This window comes from Balearica regulorum, chromosome 8 (genome assembly GCF_011004875.1).
Source record: "Balearica regulorum gibbericeps isolate bBalReg1 chromosome 8, bBalReg1.pri, whole genome shotgun sequence".
NCBI classification, from domain to species: Eukaryota; Metazoa; Chordata; class Aves; order Gruiformes; family Gruidae; genus Balearica; species Balearica regulorum.
The window spans coordinates 7,296,594-7,315,075 of NC_046191.1; the positions used below are offsets into that span (position 1 = coordinate 7,296,594).

At 39.3% G+C, this 18,482-nt stretch overlaps 1 protein-coding gene across 5 annotated transcripts in view; it reads right to left on the reverse strand.

Annotated features, from left to right (window-relative positions):
* ZFYVE9 (zinc finger FYVE-type containing 9) overlaps positions 1 to 17,635 on the reverse strand; it is a 60,643-nt gene extending 43,008 nt beyond the window's left edge. For 2 of the 5 annotated variants that reach the window (XM_075759409.1, XM_075759406.1), the window contains exons 1-2: positions 17,403 to 17,635; positions 1,169 to 1,273 (exon numbers count right to left, since the gene is read on the reverse strand). The gene's annotated coding sequence lies outside the window, so the exon portion shown is untranslated. Of the gene's footprint in view, positions 1 to 1,168; positions 1,274 to 3,564; positions 3,717 to 17,402 lie in introns of all 5 variants that reach the window. The other 3 variants (XM_075759407.1, XM_075759410.1, XM_075759408.1) reach the window with 3 other exon arrangements.
* Positions 17,636 to 18,482: the final 847 nt, after the last annotated feature.

Consider the following 18,482-nt stretch of genomic DNA (forward strand, 5'->3'; position numbering starts at 1 on the left):
AAATGTATCCAGAAATACTATCCTAGTCATCGTAGCATTTAGACATAAGACAAACTTTAACTTATTAGTGGGGAGGGAAGGAGACAGAAGTAAAGGACAAAAAACCCTTCCTTAAAATTAGATGGTATTCTGAACAGGCTTAACCTTGCCTCTCAAAACAGCTCAGATATCCCACATGCCAGCTTTTCCTCGGGAAATGAACTGTACAAAGACATAGGCCTTGTGTTATACCTGCAAAGCGGCAAGACTCGTATTTGTTTTGGTCTCTACGATAAGAAATTATGTAACCCATAATCTTCTGCACTGCACACTAAATTATCCTCAAGATTTTTTCAAAAGGAAATACCACCAACATACAAATTAGCCTCATAGCAAAGGCCTAAAAACCAGAGAGTATGTAAGGAACTAGAATAAGATCTCAGGACTTTCTATCATGCTGTCCTGTGTAGACTACTCTCTCAATATGAAACTGTGAACATACACATTTCAGTAAACTCTTATTCAACAAAATACTCAAGTAGTTCATTATAGTCCTCACCAAAAACATATATGAAAGACTCCTAAAATGAAAGTCACAAGGGGCATGATCAAACTGAAACCAAACATTGCTCATTCATCCTGATAAAAATCAGACATTCATAAAATGTCATTTTCCCATAGCTTGACAACATGGAATTACATTATCAACTGGACAAATTAATTTATTAGATCTAGTGCTCCTGAGGACTTCCTTCAACCCCAAGAAACAATGGTCAAGTCCACATATTGTTCCAGCTCCCTGGAATATGTGATCTTCATATTATTTGCCCCTGGGAAGAAGTCAAGCACTTCTGCTGTCATGAACAGCCTGTTCAGAGAGTTCAGCAATAGTATTTTTAACTGATGAGATCTGCCCACAGCACAGACAGAGGAAGAAAGACTCTGCCCACTTCCCCCCCTCCTCCAAACAAAATAAGACACATTCTTCTTCTAAAACAAGGCAATTACTCTCAATAAAAACCAAACCAACAAAATGTTAAAAATACTCCATCGTCTTCTATATAAGATATATATCCATATAAAGAGGTGTATGTATATAAATATATATCCATAAGCATACATAAAAATACATGCATTTCAAGTACATACCCCTGAATCATTACATTCTAAAGCAGAACTTGCCTCTTACCTTTTTCTCTTATACATATGTTAAGAAACGAATGACCCTGTGCCTACTCATGATGACTGCAGCACAACCAGCCAGTTCTGCTGAATCAGTGTGTTCTACTTGATCCTAGAAAGAAAATATAAACAGGTATTTTATGATTGGTAATTCTGCCACAAACCATGTTTTTTCAATGCACGACTGCAGCTAGCACAGGCACATTTGACAAATGGTGCAAGCCTTAAAATGATTTGGATTACATTTGCAGCTTTAAATTCAAGGATCTATGCACTATGCCACTACTGCACTCCAGTATTATGGTGAAAAAAGCTGCTAATAAAAAACACACTGCTATCTACTAGCTATTATTCTTCATTTAACTGTAAACCCACAGAGTGAGGCAGCAACTCCAAGTGTCCTTGTATTCCTGATGACCTTGACTGTAACGCTTAGTTTATAAAACTAGCTTCTGAAGTTAATTATATTACTCTACAATAAGCCTTCCAAAAATAAAGAGCTAGTAGCTTTGATACTCAACAAAAATTCATGGCCCTCTGCATTCTGTAAACTGTATTCATCAGCTTCCCACTGATTTTTGTTACAGCTAAAGAACTGGGTTTGTCTTCAAACTATTCTCCCTACAATCTTAGATTCCCTTCATTTCCTAAAGGCTTCTTCTCTCAAAAACCACAATAGCATCAACCTTCAATAGCAGGGGGAACCCAAGCAAAACAAAACAAAAAAAATCTTCAGAAGAAACTGTCTTGTTCTCTTAACTACAGCATTTTCATAGGTCAGGTGCTCGTTTCCACAGGCTGCATCCTAACAGTCAACATAGCTCAAAAATCCAACACAGCCATGAGCAAAGAAAAGAGACTAGTTTATACCACACAGTGCAACAAGAACAAGGAGATAAATCAAATTCATGTTTTAAGGTTTGCTGGTGCTGATATTTGGTTAGGTAGCTGAAATATTTATTAGTGCTCTGATGAAGCAGCAAGCATATGTTGGAAGAAAATCCTAAAACTCCAGCAAAATGAACAGAGCTAAAAAAAAATAAATAAAAAAATCAGTTCTTCATGCATGAAAGTGATATTCAGTGTTATACTACAATTTTCCCAGGGTTGTTTATTATTCTTTTCATAAATAAGCTACAGTAATAATTCCAGGAAACTAATGAACTGAGCAGTAGCACTCTTAGTAGTACTGTTTCCAAGCTCAGAATAAAATCCCACAGCTTTGTATGCCAACAGAACTGTTCCTGTATGGAAGTAAAATTTCTGACGCCATGTATATTTCTACCTCTATAAACTAAGATGAATTGTGGATATTTGGGAAATAGTAGGAATTATTATATTACAAAGTTCTTCAGGCAGGCTTCATATGCATGCAAAAATGGAGGTGAGGGAAATTTAATTCCACTGAAAGGCTTCAGAATGATAAGCTTTTTCAAAGGGATGTGAAGTACATGTGGCAGTGGGGCAAGGTTATCTGTACCACCACCATACCCCCTCCTGGCCTGTAAGTGGTCAGTTTTCACCTCTTTGAAAAGAGGGATCAATTAATGACAATTCTGTTTGTGATTTATGACAAGGCCTGTCAACTGCATCATGAACATCAAACACATTTCACATGAACCAGTCGGTCATACATTAACCACAAAGTTCAATCTTTACCGATCAGAAATGGATCAGACGTAGCAACCTGCAGCTGAAACGTGCTGCGCTGTTACCAGCGCTCTAAGCCAACAAGCCTTGTAGGCAAGTGATATTCAGGGCAACAGTACAGCTTTATTATTCATTGTTTTTATTCTGAAACTCTTTCCTTGTTCCATTCCTCCCAGGTAATAACTTCTTTGTTCGTAACCATTCAACACAGAAGAACACAGATCCAATCAATCGCTAACAGTCTCCAAAGAAAGCTTTAAACAGCTATTACCTGGAGGTCCTAGAACTTTCTCTTTACACTTCGACATTTACTGTCAGCAGCCATTTTCCCTTATAAAGATTAATGCAAAAAATCAAAGTATGCTTACAGATATGAATATAATCTATTTAAACAAAAAGCAAATTTAAAAAAAAAAGTAAATTATAAGGTTTGGATTTCCTGAAGAAGTGAACAAGTTGACAACAGAGCCAAATGCTTTTTCCAATACAAAGGTAATGTAAGAAAACTATATTAAAATAAAAATCAAGGACAAAAGGAATAACTACAAAGGAGAATCAAGAATACTCACAACAATGTATAACCTAGTGATTATTAGGTTTTTCACAAATCATACACACTGCTAAGAAAGGGTTCCATCACACTTGAAAAAAAATATATACATTTCCACCTAAAAATTATTATTCCACCTATTGAGACCTAAGATTATTATAAACGAAGGAGGCCCAGTGTCTCTGCTGTTCCGGTTTGCTTACTTTGAGCATTTCACAGTTTCTTATCTCTTCTGCTGACGGTTGGCTGAACTCTTCTGTCTCCTGCCCTACAGTGGTATCACTCAGGTGCTGCTTTGGTTATACCCTACATGTATGATTTCCCTCAGGAGCTCCAAAAGGGCGACTGCCAATTACTGCAAAAGCAAAACAGAAATTGAAGAGAAATTTGACAAGCAGAGACGTGCCCAGAATAAAGAGAGGATGAATAGAAGAAAAGAGCTCTAAAAATAAAAAATTAGAAATATCTTCCACAAATAAGAATGTAAAAAATGTTTACAACATCAAATGGAAGTAATCTGAACTAGCACAAATTGGAATAGCTTATAATAAATGGAAAGAGACTGAAAAAAGAAGCAATTTTGATGCTATGTTAAAAAAATGTGGAAAAAGCTCAAAGCACGAAGAGATGCTAAAAAATGCTTCCATCTACTGGCAAGGATCCAACTCTTAACTACACTACAGATCCTCTATAATGTGCTACCAGTGAGAAGATGTCTTTGAGTAGGCAGGAATACATTTGCAGCCATTTTAAGGCACTTTATTATTGCTAGATTAGTTGAACTAGGCATTATCTTAAATGCAAACCTAGATTTCAATGCTGGTATCTTAACTTCCTAGCTTGTCTACACTCTGGAACTATCAGATGGCAGATTCGGAGAGACTACAGACAGGGGATGTATTCAGGTCCCAACTTTGCAAGAATAAAAACTACAAGAAGAAATACTTTAGCAGGGAGTTACATTAATAGGTAAACAGCATACTTAAACAAGAGGGGAAACAGGCAGCAAGTTTCAGGACACACACGAGTTACACAATATGAATTATTTTATCTGATCAGTTAATCTGGAAGCTAAATCTTCACAAGTTGAAAAGGTGGGGTTTCTTCACTCAAGTGATGAAATGCTTGGAATAATGGTAAATTACCATGTGCCCAATGATTTGTCACTTCTTAATGATTCCTTCTTGGCCTCTCTCAAACGAAACAGCAACTTTCAGTCAAGTTTCACACAAACATGTGTTTGTATTATTTTTTAGGAATTAATCTAAGTACAAAGACTAAATACTATGCAGGAACGCTCCTCCCGCAAAGGCAGTCCTCCAGACCTGTCTCAGGATACACTGTCACAACAGCACCTGGAGTCTATATGGACAGCGTATGTCCATACTAACTGAATCAAAGCAAGCTTCATTCTCCATTGCTGTTATCTGTCCAGAACACTACATTGACTCTCAGAAAGCTATTCATTCTGTACAAAGCACAGGGCTCTTTCTACCTTGTGTGTGCCAAATAAAAGAAAGGGGCGGGTGTTACAAAACATTTGTGATACAGCAGTAGCAATAGCTGTTTCACACACATGAAAATGCCTGAAATGGCAAGGATTTTGGATTAGGCCTCAAATTAAACATGAATTTTTCTATTAATAAATTAAACTAGCAGCCATGCAATGCAACCAGGGCGGGGAAAATGTTTTTAAAACTCTAATTTAATAAAGGAGACTCAGCAAATAAAAATAGATTTTTTCAAAAATACCTTGTCTAAGAAACAGTTCAGGATTAGAAAATCCCATTAAAACTTGCCATAAATCCATTTAATCAGAAATACTAAAAACAGCAGCAAAAGATGAAATGTAACAAATGTAAACAGGATACAATCACTGCTAATCCTTTTCCTGCACCAAAAGCTCAAGATGACCAAGTATCCTTCAGCTTTATTTCCCATAATTTGCTGATGTTCCTACTACTCAATGTAAATTAAGCAAAGAGTAGACAGGGACATGGCAGGCTATTTCTGTTTAATAGACCACTTTGTACCAGCTCACTACCCATGAATGCCGACAAAAGATAAACTATTTTAATGTTGCATCGGTTTCTTTTTTTTTTCCAATCAACTGCACAAATAGAGATGGACAATGCCTAAAGCAGAATAGTGTCTAATTATTTCACTAATATTTGTATCTTTTCCCTTGACTTTTCCTCCTGCCAGTTTAAAGCTATTATTTCCACTTTTGTCTCCAGCCAAGTTTCCATAAGGAGACATTCACACATGCCAGAGCAGTAGTAAGGCAGTCAAAAGAGCAGCAACTTCAAAGAAGCATTACGGAAAGTATCACAGTCAAAAGTAACAGGGAGACAAGAAAAATTATAGCAGCATTATCGACCCTTGTCCTCCAGTAAATAAGAGAAAGCAGCCCAACTGAAAAGGACACCTGTTTTATAACATTTACAGTAGGAAATAAATTCCATTTCCTATCCTTTTTACTATTTCAAGGAGAAAGAAATCGATTTATTTTTTTGACACAAAACCCAGCCTTGCCAAAAAGCCCGTACTTCCTCAGCAGGCTGCAGAGGCAGGGCCCTCAGCACCTGGAGACAGGAACCCCGCGTCCTTCTTACATAACTGCTCTCGACTGCCTTGAAAAGTGTCCATCCCCAGCTCTTTGGAAGAACAAATAGATAGGTTTACACCGCAGTGCTGCCTTCCATGCTAGTTTTTCCAGAGGAATACACTTGGGAAAAAAAGAGAAAATCCTTTCCTGAACTTACATGCTCACAGACCTCATTTCAAAATTCAGTGGTTTATAAATCTAATGTTTTATAACACTTTGTTTCATACAACTCCCAAGTTTAAAATATTGCAAACCACAAAAAAATTCATGCACAGTGCATTATGAAATCCTGTTTCTTAATTTGTGCATGGATTCCATGTAATGTCATCAATGTAACAATGTGCTTTTTAAAAAAAAAAATCCATACAGTTAACATACTGAAGTGAAGCTGTTATTTAACTTTATTCAAATACAAACTAAAGTAAAATGTATAGAATAAATACGTTTATGAGATGACTTTTTATGTTCTTGTATTTGAGAAACAAGGGTTTGACTATTAGAAGCTAATGTTTAACAGATTTGAAGAAGAAAATTATTTGAAGTCACACACTGTGCATCTCAGAGTGGATTAGTCCTGTATTCTAATACTTTATGAGTTCTTCTTTCGAATGTAAGGTAGAAACAAGAACGAATCCCAGATATACTGATCATTGTTTCAGATGTTTCTTAGATTTGGGCAATAAGGGAAATCTGACTCAGGTCCCCTAGAATCACTAATTAAATGTCTACAACTGGCAAGGAACTGTCCTTTTTATAAAACCCACGAGGGGCTGATACTTGCAGGTGCCCGTGAGCAAAATCTGTTTCTGATAATAAAAGCCAGAATTGCCACGCAACCAGAATGGGACAGATGAAAAGGACAGCAGTGAAAAAGGGAAACTGCTTTGCTACCATTTGCTAGCCCATCAATGCTGAGTTGTACCCACTGGGGAGAGAAGCTGCTAGAAGCGACACAATTTATGGACTCAGCTGCTCTTTAAAGAAAGGACAATCTGTACAGAAAAAAAGTCTTAAAGTCTACAGTCACTTTCTACTGAAGAGCAGTCAATCAGCTACTAAAGCTACCTTTTTCTTTCCAATTCTGCTGTGATCATTTTTACTCATTTGATCGCTATGTAACATAACAGTGTTCTAAAATCTTCCACACACACACACTTTTAGTCAGCAATATCATCGTTATAGATAGCAAATAGTTACTATTTCTCAAATCCTATGTTTTGTAGGGCTGGATTACCATGCATCCGTGAAAATAAATTCACAGATCTATGAATTTTTTATCTCACACTCCCCTCAACCTGAAAATATCTCAAAAGAAGTAACTTTTAATTCCCATTAGCAATTTTATTTCTCCTATTGTGCTGACCTTTCTATTCATATCATGCCTTGACTAAACATAAATATACACACATGATACTAGCAGGTAAAATATTGTTGTCTTGTCAAATGTAGCAAAGTTCACTCCCATGTTTGTGATCATGATCTAACTACACTGTTGATGCTCACGGTGCATTATGTCTCAAGTCATCTGTAACTAGTAACTCACTCAATACAACCCAATACATCCACGGCAACAGTGTGTACTGAAGCTGCTATTTCTGACTGTGATTCTCATTTATGCTGAGGTCCATTAGCATGCTTTTAACTGTGCTGAAAGGACTAAGTGCTAACCAACAGAAATGGTGAGTAACTTGCAATCAGATTCGCTGTAAAGTTTTTTTTTATTGCTCCAGTGGTGCAATATACCAATCAGGATACTTTCTTAACATTTATGTAAGACTCAGAAAAGTTTAGTTGTAAAACTAAGAGCCCATAATTCTGTATCGTTGTTGGCAGGCACAGGAAATAAAGGTGTAACAGATAAAAACAAAAAAATTCTAAAGCATTCATTATTAATGAGTCAAAATACAGTTTTCAGAAATCTTACGAAGCTCTAGGAACACTAAATCCTCCTACATTCAAATGCAGCGTTTCTCAGTCCAAAACTGAGAAACCTCAGCCACTTCTTTTGTCCACTGATACTGTGGTTGATTCTGCTCAGCCCTGAATCCCTACCTCTTCTCTTTACCTCTCCTTCTTAGACTGTAGTATACTCTTGTGTTCCATTTTCTTTGTCTGTTAGTCTTTTTTTCCCCTCTCAAACACAATCCTTCTTCATTCACTTCTCCCTGTGTCCATTTTCTTTCTCCCTACCCATGCTTGCTTCCTTCTCTGACAAAAAAAGTTGAGAAACCCTACATGTTTCAACATAACTGTTCAGATCCACTGCTATAAACCAGTTGTAAACAACCTTATTAACCACATGATATTATTTCTCACTTCTAGGAATGGTGGGAACAAACACAATAGCAATGGTGATGAGTCCACTTTGCAAATGTAAATGAAAGTCTTTAGATAAAACATCTATCAAAAAAGAAAAACAACACGTGGCCAAAATAAGAGTCAAAACATAAGACATGGTAACTGTCAACCTGTCTTCTATCTATCCTCATCATTATTTACTGTCATCATGGCTCCTTCATGATTTCATTTAGACCCTCAGCCTTTTAGACTGTGAAATAGAGTTTTCAACACATACATACATGGAGCATCCAACACCCAGGATCAGCACAGCCACCTGCTTCCCTGAAGCATCTATGTATTTGAAACCTCTAGTTAAGGCAAGTTTTATTAACTACATAGGAGCCACTATTTATACACTTCCTAAAAGCAGAAGAAGGTACAACTATATCTACAAGTCATCTGTACAGAAATGAAGCTTAATGGCCAAAAAAAAAAAAAAATGTATATAAAATATAACCACAAAGGGCATTATAGGAAAAGAATGAGGGAACAAAACCACTACATATACACCTATCTATTGCCCATGAGTCTCAAGAAATAATTTCTAATTTTCACCATAATAAAACCCATGTTCATTCTACAGGAGTACAAAAAAAAAAATAAAATCTATGTGCAAATTCCAGCAATAGGTTAAAATATATTTTACAGGTGACTTGTTAACTAAAACTACGGTAAATACAATATAGAGGCCATTATGCCAGTACACTAATACAATTACTTGAAAGCACAAAAGTACGTAGGTAGACTGATGCTTAAAGTTAAGTAATGACCTTGTCAAGTTACATTTATAAAAGAATCAAGAAAGAACTGTAAAATAGATGAAGTATACTGGGGTTTTATTCAGCCTTCATCATTTATACAAAAACACAGTATGAAATTCCTACAATCAATGCAATTTGATGTTTCAGTTAAGAGGCTGTTTCAATATACATGCTATTTAAAGCAATATGTTAATGATACAACCTAAGAAGTGGGCTTTGCACATACTTTCAAGTTCACTAAATAAGGATCATTAAAATACTTATTTTTAATTAACTCATATAACACTCACAACGTAACTTTGTAACATGATGACAACAAATATGCTCTGCTACACTATCAAAGTGGCCAAACAGAAACAGTAGCTATATACTGAAGTATAAACCCCAACAAGAGTGTAAATCAGATACCCGTGCCTTTCTCTACAAAACACGTCTCAGAAGCAAGCTATAGCATATATTTCTACAGTAGTTCAGAAGAATATGCAATTTCAAATAGACTGCTAGATAAATGAAAAAAAAAATAGGCAAAGAGGGAACTTTCCTCTTACACAATCTCAATTCATATTAAGTGTTCATTTATCTGCATTACAGTGCACATAGGGAATAAAAAATTACATTGACATGATTGGTTTGCTGGGTATATTTGAACCATGTAACTTTTGTGTCTCCTCCAGCCTACAAAGGAAACTCAGTATTCACAGTCTCAGTAACACAAATAAGAATAGGATTTGCACACTGATAAGTGTTATATCTTTAATCTGATCTCCTACAGAAATTAAGATTATGAGATCATATTGTTCACTTACTATTTTTTATGCTCATCTTTAAAAAAAATTTTACGTTCATGAAAATTAGTATCTGCACAGTAAAAACAAATCCAAATGACTGTCCTCTGAAGGAAAAGCAAGTTGCTATATGTATTTTTGGCAGCAACCTGCTGGGCAATCAATACCCACACAGCTCCGGAAAAAACAAAATTATGGTGTTATGTGAGAAATCCGGGGTTATTGCAGAGGGGGAAGGAAGGGAAGAGATACTAAGGGGCAACAAGTATTTAAATCTACAGAAATCCAAGCTTCTTTCATTCCACTAATGGTAGAACATTATGTTTACCAATAAAGTATATCAAAGGACTTGGGTACATATAACATCAGATTCAGTTTACACTATAAAACTCATTCAACACATCTTCTAATTCAAAACAAAATATAGTTCTCTCCATCTCCAGATCTTGTAAGAATTTCCCTGCTACTTAAAAAATATTTCACAAATTCTAAAGAATTATGGGTGGAAAATACTTCCTAGCCATCATAAACTAATCTTGATTTAGATTCCCGCGGTCTCAGCTAGAGTGATGGGAGCTCCTTTATCACTGGACCAGCACACTGCACTGACTGAACCCAAGAACCACTAAGCTCTTTTCAGCATCGGCTTAATCAAGCCCAGTTCTCGGTCCTCAGTCTTGCACGACGTCAGGCAACATGCTCTCTGGGTCTGCGATGTCCTAAAAAGACAGGTAAGCACTATCCTTATTCAACAGTTAGTAGAACTGATGCACACAGAGATCCAAGATATACGGTCTTCTCTTTCATATCACGGTTATTTAAGAGAGCACCAGATATCCACCCCTCTTCTGCAGTAGATTACTCAGGCCCACTTGCCTTTCCTTCTCTACAACACAATCAGAAAAAGTAAATGTGCTACCTCTTCAGCCACTGCACCTCCCAATCTGGTGTAGAAACAAAATTAATTTGATTTTGTTTAAATTGATATGCAAAGCTCAGAGCTGCAGAACTTGAAGAGGGAATACAAATTTAATTCTGCCAGGCATCTTCAGCAGATGTCTCGGGCCAGGATTACCTAACTCACCCACACACAGATCATCAAAGTCTACCTCAGAGATACTGGGTGTGCGGCATGCCCAAGATCAGAATGAGGTATGAGCACAACACAGACCAGAAGAATCTAGATCACCAGAAACTAGGCCCCATATTTAACTGCTAATGACACTGTTCTTAAACCTTCCTCTTAAAATCCCACAATTCAAACAAATGAGAGGAAAAAAAAATAATCAAAGCTGTTGAAGAAGAAAAGGAAACAGATGAGAGAACAGTTTCATTGTCCAGGTTAAAAGAAATGTAAGGAAAGTACAGTAAATAATAACTAAGAAATAAAAAACTCACAGATGTGAAAACATCTACTGTTTTTTTTCCTATACTATCTCCCAAACTTCCAATAATCTGACTGGCCAACTGATCAAGCAATAAATTTTATGCATATTCACATGATTTGCCAATTCTTCTTGAATTTATAACAACTATACACACTATAAATTCACAGTATCAAATGGCCTGGTCTTTATTTTAGTGATCCTAAATCAATCATTTAGATCACACTTGGAGTGCAAACAGGTAAGTCAACATGTACACTGAGTTCAAAGCAGAGTTTTGACACTACAAAACTGAATCTGGAAATAGAAAAACTCCTCTAATAGTCAGTGTCATTCACAGATAAAGAAGCTATTATGCGATTTAGAAAGCTCTTTGATCTGCTTCTTACACTGAACATTACCAACCCCTTTTAAGTTTATCATACTACTTTTTAGAAAAATGTACCAGTTTATGTTCCTCCACTGATAATCTTCTACGAATTTTCTAACATATTTCACCCATATTACCTCCCCAAATAAAATTTTAAACTTAGAGTGAAATATAAAAGTTGTGCTCAGAGCATGTGTATAAAGATTGAGTTCTATTATTTACCAAAAAAGCTTCGGTATATCATAGAAGTAAACAAAAACTTTCAGACTAACTACAGTAATTTTAAAAATTGCAAGAATCCAGAAGTAAGACTGGTAAGTATTACCAGGGCAGCTACGGCACTTCTGTAATTGATAGAGCACACATGAATTTCTGACATAAGTACAGACCACTTTCAAATTATCACCTGATAGGAAATGACCTCTGGACCCTTTGTACGCTGGGAAGAGGGAAGGATAGGTTCCTCCCAGCTACCACTTCACTAACAAAAAAACAGGCACCACACTTAAGACATACACTAAACATTTGCCTTTTTATGCAGGCCACAACTGCTCTTTGGCAAAAGCGAAACACAAGAACTCAGTAAGACCCACAATGAAACATTACCAGTAAATATAGTCATGATTTGGTAAATAGCATGTTTTTTCTAACTCTTAACTGGACAAGAGATTTTCTCAATGCAAGCAAAGGCTCAAAACATTTCCAGCATCTCTTATCATGCCTAATTCCTCTGTCACCAATGAAGAATACCTGGGGAAGAGCCTAAAATAGTTACCAAAGTGAAATGTACAATACAGAAGTATTTTCATACGTAGATAATAGGAGAAAAAAACAGTTCCAGCTTTGTCTACATTAGGCTTTAGTGCTCTTTTCTAACTACTGCGAATGTCAGTTCAGCTCGAGCCAAAAAACAGGAAGACATTAGCAAAGACACATTACAGCATTATTTTATATACAAAGCCATACCCTAAACCAGGGTTCAGCATCACGATCTAAAGTATCAGTTGATGTCTCAAGCCTCCACTAGAAAGCTTTCCACCTTTGTTGCTGTGTTGGAACCAAACCAGTAAGAGAAATCCAACAAAACAATTTTAAGAAAAATTATTAACTGGCAAAACCATTTCCAATTGTAAAGTCCCACTCAACTTTATTATGCAATCTCTTAAAAAAAATTAATCAAGCTTTCCCCAAGGAGTAGGGGAAAGTGTAGAAAACAGAAGTAAAAGATATACTAGTAGCATGCAGTACAATTCTTGCTAGAAAAGCCTAAACAATCCTAGCAAAACATACTGAAATTCTTCTGGACCTACAGCATATTCACTTCAACAACTGATACTATGATGACCCTGTTGACTCAGAAGGTATATTTGAAGCTTCAGTTGCCATCAAAATAGCAGAGATACGAGTAATATTAACATATAGCAAACAAGATAAAGATATTTATATATTCTATATACAGGAAAGAGACAGAATATAGAGGGTACAGCCATTAGCATTATCTGCAAGTGACTCAATGTGAAAGTTAGTAATTGCTACTCAAGATCATAGAGACAAATGAAAAACCAATGCAAGTGGAAATCCAACACTGAAGTCCATGTTTGCATTGGCCCAACATACATGGTCACTGGGGATAGAATATGTGAAAAGTTTGATATGTGGACACCAAAACTTCAAACATAATAATATATGGTCAGACTGCCACATATTGACATTTCCAAATTATCAAATTCTACATGGAAGCAAAACAAAGTTAAAGTTTCTTTAAGCTCTCTCCTCACTAGCCTTCATAACTAAGAAAACTATTGCCTTAGTTTATACTTAGACTGAAACATCACGCAAGCTATTAAGAGAGCACTCTAGCTCCATGCTTTCTAAAACACAGAAAATCTACAGATTGTAAGTCCACACGTTTTGCATACAGTTTATCACTTTTCTTCTTTTTTTTTCCTTTTTTTAACTCTAACAGAAGTGTGCCTGTGTAAAATTCAACTGACTGGACTTGCTTCTTTAAGTCAACTCCCACTTGAGCAGATCTAGATGAAAGAATATGGAAGGAACAATCCAACCAATGTTGTCACCCATAAGTTCCTGGCCACACACTGTTTGTCTTTAAGCTATGTTTTTATATTAATCAGATTTCTCTAGTAATGACCTTTAAAATAGTTTAAGTGACCCTTTGCAGACTTCCTCTGCCATTCACCTTCAGCCTATTTGATGCTGATGTACAAGTTGGAGGGCTGTTAGTTCTGAAAAATAAGTATCAATATTGCACATTTCTACTTATCTCTAGCAATACAACAGTAATATAATTACTATTGTAATATTCCAGTAATAAACAATACTGGAAAGATTCAGTGAAAGAATACATATTAACTTGCCTTAGAAGTATTTTTCGTATTCTACTTGTCTGCTATGGCAGCGTGAAGAACAGTATTCCTAAATAGCCCAAACTCCACATGTCTTTGATGCAAAAGGGAGAAAACATCATAAAGCACACACAGGAAACAAATACCTGTCAGAGACAAAAGCACTGAGTGCAGCATTCCATTAATCCCAATGAAAAGGTCCTGGGATCTGCAATGTCTTGTAATTTTCTCTAGAAACTAACATTTAAAGGAATGATGTAGTTTAATACCCTAGGTATGACACTCACACTCATTCCTTCCCACAAACGCTAGCCAAGAACTATACTCATTAAGATTTAACAAGACACTTTAATTCAGCTGTTAAGATTCTTTTTAGACATTGAACATTTGTAGATTTTAAAAAAAAAAAAAGAAATTGTGTTACGCTTTAGTTTCAATTAAGTTAAACCCAGCCAATCAAACAATAAGCAGGAAAGTATTGTAAAAATAGAATAATTTCTATCTATAAAATAAATAATTATTATTTATATATATTTATGTATTATAATGGTCATTTACTTTTATCACACTGATTTTTCAAAGTGTGCTATTCTTTGATAACTATATAGCGTGTTTTGCTTTAGTCACTAGTCAAATAAATGTGTAGGAATATGTATCCTGAATTCTAATTTAAGTAGAAACTACTATATCAATGCAAGATCCTCGATACATCTTTTAAAACTTCCCATTTACATTAATTGATGCAATTTTCCCAGTGTTGTAAGACGTAGCCAACACTTAAAGCCAACACAGGAGTAAAAGCTGTTTCTATCACCTAAAACTCAATACTTTAACTTACTTTCAGCCATTTATTCTTGACAATATATTTATTATCAATACAAAAAATACATTTGTAAACTTCTAGTATCATTGTATGGACCCATTTCTCAATGCTTCACGAAAACAACAGGAGGGAAAACTGAGCATTTTAGTTCACATTTCTGTTCATTTCAAAGTTCAAGTCTCATAAAGAATCACAAATAGAGCTTTAAAACAGGTTACCTTTCCATTTCTTTAGAGACTTTAATCTCAAGCACATTAAAAAAATAAACAATAGCCTTTATATAAAACTTTCAAAGTAGTCTATGAATATACTGGTGTCTTCCAACAATGTTCTGGAAAAGAACACCGATACATCAGCATGCAGACTAACCGCGCACTGAAACTATTATCCCTCATCTGATTTTCTGTCAAGAAACTCACTTTTATTTGGAAGCTTCTCAGCTTAGTGCATCAAAAAAGATTTTTCTGATCAACAAAACATGAATACACAACTTCTTCCCAAAATCTACTTCTTTTTGGCCAACTTTCATTCAAAAGCAAAACTTCACTCTAATACTTTTGCAAAATAATTTCCAGGTAATTTGTATAGACAGCCTGTAAACCAGAAAAATAGCAAGCTATTTTCTGCTAAAGCTGGCACAGCTAGTGAACAGGCAACAACAGACATTAAAAGCTTATCATTCTTTGGCCACAAATTTTAGTACTGCATCTTTGTTCAGTCTCTACCTTTGTTCCCCGAGACAATCACAGTCGGACTTTATGCCAAGCTAAAAAAAAACTGTATTTCATCTCAGTCTTAGCCCCAGGCCTCAGATCCTGAAATGTGTGTTTGAAAGTATTTAATCCCCAGCCTAATAACTGACTCAAAGCTAACACACAAAAATAACACCCAATATCAGGACTCAGCAGTGCAGTTTTGAGGTGTTTTTTCTTCCTTTTTCACGCACTAAAGAAGGCACCATAAAGCAATGAGGATCCATTACGATGTGTCAGAACATGGTAACATGTTAGGTGTAGATCAGAGCGTGAATTAGAGGGAGGCTTGTTTGAGATTTTAGGCCCTTATTCAGCTTCCATTTCAGACTCCCCAAAACCTCTCAAGAGATTTTTAATTTTGTCTCTCTTCGGTCAAGGAGACTGTTGTTCTCATTTTGTATCACATGCCATAACTTTATAAAAAGAAGTGCACTACTGGGTTCAGGCAGTAACAAAGGATTTTGATGTTGTTTCAACCATGGAAGGTGTATCTAAAAGCTGGATTCGTTCCATGCAATCAAAAATGATTTGCTAATAAAAGTTAATTACAATGTTTTAAAAGACTGCCTAGTCAGTAAAACACTGCCTAAAGAAAATAAAAGCTTTTAGTCAAGTAGAGGGGTTTTTTTTTAATTATTATTTTACTTGTTTATACAGGGTCCCTTCCAGTTTTGTATTCAGCCCAATATTGAGGGTAGTGTTATTCTGAAATTCCAATCTAATATAAACGTGCTTAATAAAAAGATTGCCAGAATTTGAGATTCCATATTCAGTCAACTTCTAATATTTGAACTGAATGAAAATATGTGTAAAAATTAAACCCTGTGAAAAACCTCTGTCACAAAATAATCAGGAGTATCTTGTCTATAAATAAACAAGATAGTTAACACGAAAACATAAAGTCTATCAATTCCCATCTGCTACTTGTTTCTCAGTCTGGTTAACAAGATAAAAACAGTTCTTCAGCCCCCCTCCATCATACGCACCTATTTAACTGTAACGTTTATGAGCAAGTAACTAACCCACCTCTGCAAAAAGTCTGACATGCCAAGAGTGCCAGTTATTCTTAGAGTGAGACATGACCACAGTTCCACGTAATTAGAGATGTTATAAAACGCATCCCGCCCGCCCGCCCCATCCCCCTTCACCACTACCACCATTGCAGGAGTGACTTGTTACACATCGCGATGAGCAAGTAACATTCCCTGCCCGGGGAGAGAGCGGAGATCAGGCCATAAAAAAGGGCAGGAGATACAAACAGGGAGCCTCCCCTCGCCGGGCCGGGAGCAGAGGCTGCCCGCTGGCTCCCGTGCGCACGGCGCGGCCCGCGGGCACCGGCCGGCCCGGGGAACAGCCTCGCCTCGCCTCGCCCCGCGCCGGCGGCACACGGGGGGTCGAGCCCCGATGGAGGAGGGCAAAAGCTCTTTCCCCTTCTCCAGGATCGTCGGCGCGGGGAGAAAGGTGCCCCAGCCGTGCCGGGCGAGGGGGTCGCTCAATCCAAGCACCCCGGCGAGCGGCACCCGGGGACGGAGAGGAATGGCGGGGAGGGGGCTCGGACGACCAGCGTCGCCGCCGGTGAGGGCTGAGGGGCGATCGCTGCCTTCCCCCTCGGCAGCGGGGCGCCTCTCCCCTTGGCGGCGTGCGGGCGACAAGGGCGGCGGGGCGAGGGGGCACCCGGAGCCCCCAGGCCCTGGGCCGGGGCGGTGGCGGCGATACGGCGGCTCCGCTGAGGTGTCGGAGCCCTCCCCGCCCGCCCGCGGGGCCTCGCTCCGGGCGGCAGGGGCCTGGGGAGCGGGATACCCCGGCCTCCCGGGCCTGGGGGCGGAGGGCTGGGCGCCGCTCACTCACCTCGGGAGGCAGCAGGCGCCGCCGGGTCTGCATGGCGAGGGGGATCTCCCGGGGCCGCGCTCCGCCGACGCTCGCTCCCGGGCGGGCCCCGCAGACCCCACGAGCGCTGGAGAGGCCGGCGCCCGCCCTCACCGCCTGCCAGCCGGGCTCGCTCGCTGGCTCCGCGGCCAAGGCCGCCGCAGCTACCGGCAGCCAGCGCCCCCTGGCCGGCCCCAGAGGCAGCGCACGGCACTGCGGCACCGCCGGGGAAGCAGTGCGGAGCCTGCCGCACCCCCGCCCCGCGGCGCGGGGGGCCGGACAGGCCGCGCCGACACCTCCGGCCCGGCCGCCTACCGCCTGGCGTCACGGACGGAGAGCGGGAGGAGTCACCCGGCGCAGGGGGACGCACCGCCGCGCCGCGGAGGGAGCTCTGCCTGCCCGCTCACCCCCCCACAGGGTCCCGCCAAAGCCTGCGGGCCACAAGCGAGCCCGCGCGGCCCCGCAGCCAGCGCCTCCCGCCCACACACGCTCACACACCGGCGGAGGGCGGCACCGGGGAGGACACCGCAGACCAACGGCAGGCAGCCCGCAGAGGGGCTGCGTGAGGCGCCCAGCCGTGCCGCTGCCCACGCCGCGAGGAGGCACCCATCGCTACTCGGGCACTGCGCGGCGCACTGGTGTGCCCTGGGCCGAGGGACTTATCCCGCAGCCGGCTACAACTGCACCTACACACTGTAGGCAAAAGGATGCGCGGCTGGGAGCCATTCGTGTTTTACTTCGCCATTTCATATTGAATACCCTCATAATCAGAGAGGGACACCCTATCCCGTGGGACACCCACAGCCGCCCCTGCCCGCCCACACGGCCACCCTGAGGGGTGCACGGGTGCGCAGGCACGGCGCCATCCGCTCAAACACACGTTAACTCTTCAGCAAAGCAGGATTCCAGAAAAAAAAAGAAAAAAACCCACGCTCGTTCCTCACAGAAACACTCTCACAAGTGCGATGGCGAACTGACAGGTTATGCCAAACCATTACTATGCGCCCGGAGTCTCACCTATTCTCTCTCTTAAGAGGAGGCGGCCACGGCGGCGCCCATGCC